The sequence below is a fragment of the Cibotium barometz genome, chromosome 63 (genome assembly GCF_041138505.1).
Source record: "Cibotium barometz isolate CiBa-2024 chromosome 63, ASM4113850v1, whole genome shotgun sequence".
NCBI classification, from domain to species: Eukaryota; Viridiplantae; Streptophyta; class Polypodiopsida; order Cyatheales; family Cibotiaceae; genus Cibotium; species Cibotium barometz.
Window position 1 is genome coordinate 9,106,911 of NC_141108.1, and position 6,588 is coordinate 9,113,498.

General features: G+C 38.8%; 2 pseudogenes; both read right to left on the bottom strand.

The window, feature by feature from the left end:
* Window positions 1-3,141: 3,141 nt before the first annotated feature.
* On the bottom strand, window positions 3,142-4,806 carry LOC147603643 (uncharacterized; annotated as a pseudogene).
* A 213-nt stretch (window positions 4,807-5,019) lies between these two features.
* LOC147603644 (uncharacterized) lies at window positions 5,020-5,888 on the bottom strand (annotated as a pseudogene).
* Between the last annotated feature and the right edge of the window lie 700 nt (window positions 5,889-6,588).

Genomic DNA, 6,588 nt, shown 5'->3' on the forward strand with positions numbered 1-6,588 from the left:
CTCACACCCATTCACATCCATCACATTCATTGCATCCACATCATATCACATCCTTTCACATAACATCACATCTCAATCTCATCTCATCACATTCACATCGACATCCATTTACATCACATCACATCCCATCCACATCTCTTCACATCCACATCCATTTCCATCACATCACATCCTTTCACATATAATCACACCTTAATCTCATCTCATCACATTCACATCCACATCCATTCACATCACATCACATACCATCCACATCTCTTCACATCCACATCCACATCCATTTACATCACATCACATCACATCACATCACATCCATATACATCACATCACATCCCACCCACATCTCATCACATCCACATCCACCCCACATCTCATCACATGCACATCCACATCCATTTACATCACGTTACATTCACATCTTATCACATCCACTCACATCTTATCACATCCTATCACATCGCATTTACATCTTATCACATCCACTCACATCTTATCACATCCACTCACATCTTATCACATCACATTCACATCTTATCACATCGTATTCACATCTATTCACATCCTATCACATCACATTTACATCTTATCACATCCACTCACATCTTATCACATCACATTCACATCTTATCACATCGTATTCACATCTTATCACATCGTATTCACATCTATTCATATTTAGTAACATTTTTTACTTTCGATATCGATGATGGGACTTCTCTAAATTTCTGCCAATTGCTTGGCCTAGTTAAAGGTAATTTTTCTCGATGGATATTTTCATATTCTTTCTCAAATTTGTCAAGTGAAATATATTCAATATTCGTCTTTTGAGTAAAGGATTCATGGGATTTACAAAACTTAATTCTACCCATATTTCCCAATAAAATTAATAATGCTCAAAATTTCACTTTTAATAAATACTCTTAATTTGAATTATGTTAAAAATTCCTCTTTTACCATTTAATTTCTTGGATCTCAATTATCATGGTAATTTCTCTTTTTATATAAAAATAAATTTATCAAAATTTACTCTTTTCTCATAATCAAATAATTAAGCATAATTATAAAAAAAATATTTCTAATGAATATGATAAAAATCATTATTTTTGCATAGGATGTCCAATCCTAGAATATGGTAGGAAGTCCTCTTTTAGCATTATGCATAAAAATAAGATGTGTGTTAATTTCTAAAAATTTTACCATAACTTTCCTGCTATTTCAGATAATTTATAATTTTTCTAAAAAAGAAAAAGACTTTGTACTACAATTATGATAGAAGAACTATCCTTAAACTTAAATCTAAATTATGGAATTAAATCATAAATTTACCATAATTTTATTAACATAAAAGCTTGAAAATATTATTTTCTTAACCTCTAGCTTAACAAGCTTAGAGTTTGGTTTTGAATTAAGAATTTATCAATGAGAAGCATTCTTTTTCTTAAGAATTAGCCATAGGAATGACTATTCTTTTGGGAGAGAGAGATATACATAAAAAGCATTCAAAATAAGCATAAAGATTAACTTTTTTTGTGATTAATCATTAAAGTTCTTAGAGAAAGCTTGATTTGCATTAAAAACAACTAATTAGAAACTTCTCAAGCTTAAGTGGAGTTGAGAAGTGAAATGATTTGAGAATATTAACAAAAACCATTGGCTTGAGAAGAAAGCTCCAAGAGTTGTTGAAGAGAGAGAGAAGCTCCAAGCTCTCCAAAAGTAGAGGATTTTTAAGAGATAATAGAAAATATCATTATTTTAATGTAGTATTGGCATGGTATAGTTCACATATTTTTTTACAAAAGACTAAGGGTCTATTTATAGGTGAGGGAGGCCATTAACCAAGTCCAACTGGGTTCTAGAATTTTTCAAGTTCAGTTTGACTCAATTTGGACAAGATTTGGACCAGTTTGGTTCCTTTTTTTATTTGGTTTGATCTAGGAGAGAGGAGAAAAATATCACAATTTTTTTGAATTAAAATCCTTCCACATGTGTGAAATAGGCGCCTACCTTCAAGAGTCCCCCTCTCCTTACCAAGGTGTTAAAAATGCATCATTATTCCAAAATATCTCATTGTTTTAGTAATATCTCTTAATTTTTAACTAATAAACCTTGTACTCAGTCAACTCTTCATCTTATGTGAGCATTTACTCATTTTTGGGTATTTTCTTTTATTGTTTGGATTTATCTCATCCCAACACTTGTATTAATTCTATTGGTCCATAGGAACCTTAATTGGACCATAATCCAAAAATTTCTGAAAATGTAGACCCTTAGGCTAAGGTCCTTTATACATATTTTCAATTAATTCCAAACGCACCTTGGAAAGTTCATTTTGAATTTCCGTTTCATGGGAATTTATTTTAATTTTGGATTATCTCTCTCTAGATATTTTCTCTCTCTAGGCCAAAACAGGGTAAAACAAGATCTTTCTTCTCTTTCAGAGAGGGGAAGAATTACAAGAACAAAAGGGGAGGTTCTTACACCTTTACACCTCAAAATCTGGAGAGATGAATGGAATATCAATTCCCAAGTACCTGAAGCTGTCCACTTTCTCAATTGGCTGCCCTTGATATGTGAGTGATGGCTGAATTTCTTGTGGATGAGTTCTTATGAGCATAAACTTCGTCTTGTTTACATTGACGGAGAGAACCGTAGTGTCACAAAAGGTGTGTATAGCATTCGTCAATTTCTGTAAAGATGCCATGTCATGTGCAAAAAGTACAACATCATCTGCGTAGATTAGCAGCAAGAGGGTGAGCATTCCAATGGCTGGTCCATCTGTTTCTTCCACTAGTGCTTGAGGGATGAAGTCTTCTAGTTGGTCAATGCATAGTCCGAAGAGAGTGGGGGATAGGGGGCACCCTTGTTTGACTCCCATATTGCTTGAGAATTCTTTAGATAAGCCATTCTGTGTCTTTAACTGGCATCTAACTTGTTGATAGAGTTGTGCTACTGCCACTCTAAGATGCATCGGGACCCCTATATATATCATTCTCTGCCATAGCCCACTTCTTGGGATCGTGTCAAATGCTTTTGTAAAATCCACAAAGCAACAATGCAAAGTTATCCCTTTTAGCCAGCTTTCTTCCATGAGAACCCTAAGCGATATGAGATGATCAATGGTACTATGTTTAGGTCTAAAACCTACTTGTCCTTTAGCCCGTTTGCCATTTGCCTCGCCCATACGCTTATAGCTTGTTCTAGGATGCTCCCTAGAAGCTTAGACATGCAAGATCCCACCATGATGGTTCGGTAATTAGTGGGTTGATTTGCATCCCCTTTCTTGAAAAGTGCTTTGATCCAATTCTTTTGCCAATCAATGGGCAGCCCTTGTGTTATGGATTTATTGAGGAGTCCGTGTATCCATTGCCGTGCAATACTGCCTAACCATTTGAGCATTTCTGAGTTGAACTGAAGCATGTCTGGTGCTTTGCCACCATTGGCTAGTTTTTTTATGCTCTTTGTTACCATCGGAAAGTCAAAGCATTCTTCTGATTGTTTTGTCTCTTGCATATTAGGCATCCCTTCTGCATCTTTGTGTACATATAACTTTTCTACATATGCATACATATCTTCCGGGCTTATGTCTCTGGTAATTTCTTGTCTTTTGCCTTTCATCCTCATCCATTCCTTTTTGGGGTTTTTCTTGAAGTTTATTAGGGCTTGTGTCTCGGTGTGTAGTTCATGTTCTCTTCTTTTTCTCCTCTTGAGAGTTGTGTATGTTTTTGCCAAAGCTGTCCATTCTATGGCTGTTTTGGGGGTTGACCTCAAATGTCTTTTAGCAATCTTGCATTCTTCATCAGACCATGAGTTGTGTGGCAACCCTTTCGCCTTTGTTTCTTGTCTATGCATTTTTCCCATTGTTTTCTCTACTGCTTCACTCATTGCTTGCTTGAATTTGTTCCATGCTTGATCTACATTTATTGGCATGCATTCTCTTGCTAGTTTATCATCAAGGGAAGCGGCATAGGTTTTCTTTTTTTCAATTTGCATTTTGTATGCCCATGCTCGAATTTGAGCCTGTTTTCCTCTCCTGTGAATGGGTACCCGTAACCATACATGAATGGGTGTATGATCCGAGTTTGGTGATCTATCCCCAATTTCAAATTTATGCACCATGTGGGATGCCTCATATTGGATCAATACATAATCAATAGCACTCATTCCCTTGTTGGCGGTGTAGCATGTGCATTCCCCTGAGTTGGCAAATTTGTTCACTCCATTTATAGCTATTAATTGCATAGCTGTCATCATGCTTAGTAATGCTATTCTTTTGAGCATCCCTTCCACATGTGGTCAAGTACATCCATTTTATGCTCTAGACCCAGAGGTGTCATGAGATTTATGACTTACATTTGCCCATGTGCTATGCGGGCATTCATGTCCCCAGTAAGCATCACTACCCCTTCATGCTTAGTAATGCTATTCTTTTGAGCATCCCTTCCACATGTGGTCAAGTACATCCATTTTATGCTCTAGACCCGGAGGTGTCATGAGATTTATGACTTGCATTTGCCCATGTGCTATGCGGGCATTCATGTCCCCAGTAAGCATCACTACCCCTTCTTGCGTGTAAGTGTTAATATCTGCATACAAATCTTCAAAGGGGTTGTTCTTCTCTATGTTGAAAGCATTATAGAAGAACGGTGATTCCCTATGGGGAATGTAGCACCCTGCTATGAACACTGGTTTACCTCTTGTGTCAATCTTAACCCATATGTATCGCTTATGAGCATCTTTTTTGCATATTGTAATCACTTTTTGAAGCTCTTCTTTGTACATCACTGCCACCCCTCCTTGTCCTCTCATCTTTGTACTCGGCATCCACAGAGAGTGTGTGACATACCCATCAACATGTGGTATCCTGCATGTATCGTGTTCCCATGTTTCCAATAGGAAAAGTACATCCGCTTGTGGTAAGACTTCTGTGAGCCCCTCCCCTTTGTGCCAGGGGAAGCCGCGGCAATTCCAGCTTATTACATGTAGTTCTGTGGTCCCATGGGCCTCCTCTTGTCATTTTTCCTATTCTCCCCCTTCCGTGGTGGGTGTTTTCTTATTGGTGCACGCTTCATAGGCTTCCCTTCTTGCCTTCTGTTGGTTCGGCGTTCTATCTTCACTTATGTATAATGGGCTGTCTTTTAGATATATGCGAGCATTTTCAAGGATAATGGCCTTCTTTCGTGCATCTAGGAGTGTGCATACAATTGCCCGGTTGGTTTCGGGCTTCTTCTTCCCTACTCTGTGCTCATTGTATACCACAACATCATGCATACCATTTTTAGTGGAAATGATATCCGGGATGTCCGTGTTCAATGTAAGCACTTGTTCTGTGTCCATTTTTCTGGAATGCCTCGCACTACTATGTTCATCTTCCTTTTCTCTAGATCGTTGTATTCTTTTTCATCCTCAATGACATACATTTCATCATTTGTGGTAGTGGTGGCCGAGTTTGTGTGCCCATTCTTTACTATGCTTGCCCAAGATCCCACATTTCCTAGCACATTTTGTTGGGTTCTCTCACTGATACATGTAAGTTTTTCGTTATGTGAGGCCAATGTATCCTGCGTCGTGTTGGTTTGTTTATTGAAGGCTTCTTGTAGTTCTTGCAACTTCTTCTCTTGGTTAAGGACCCGCATATCTTGCATTTGTAGCTTATGCTCAAGCTCTTGGTTTTTAAGTGCAAGGTTTTTTATTTCTTCACTTTGGTTCATCATGATAGTTTGCATTGAGGTGATGAACCCCCATATGTCTTGCATGGAGCCCATCACTACATGTCCCTCGATCGTTTCATCTACATGGCATTCTTGTGCTTTGTTTGCTCCTGTACTTGTCCCTGTACCTGTTCTTGTACCTGTACCTGTACCTGTACCTGTACCTGTACCTGTACCTGTCCCTGTACCTCTCCTTTTTTAGGAGGCAAAGAAGCCACTAGTAGAGAAAGGAAAGAAGGCTAAGATGGCGCAGCTCCTTTAGGATAAAAGGGACCCAATTTTTTTTGGGTCGGCTCTCTACCCAGAGAAAAGGGCAGTCCTTCTTGGGGGGGAGGTCAAAGAGCATACCTGTCGGCAGCTCTTCACTCAAGTACAGGAAGTCTTCTACGCAGTAGCAGCAACAAGGGGGCCATCTGGGGTAGCAAGGGAACACCTACAGTTCCAGACCAGTTGTCTAGTGTACACACAAGCAGAAGGCAATAATATACAAGAAGAAGGCGACATAATTGAAGAAGCACAGCCCTTTCAGAATTACAAGCCTTATGGGTTGAGATGTACACAGCCTTTATGGAGGGTTTAGACCAACACATCGACTAGGACACTAGTCAGAGGAATTGTTAAGTATGTGCACAAGAATCGATCTTGGAGACTCAAGATGCAAGCAGAAGAACAATTCCAAAAACTGAATCTGGCATGGGAGTTCTCATGCAGCAAGCCTCAGCTGAAAGTATGCTCATGCACACACACACCAACCGCGTGAGGGCCTCAGGGCATCCGGCGTCCCCCACAAGGAGTGAGGGCTTCCCTTATATAGGCTGCTGACTGGTCCTCAAATTAGTAGACAAGAGGGTTGCAATTTTGGGAAAAGAACAGCTTTCTT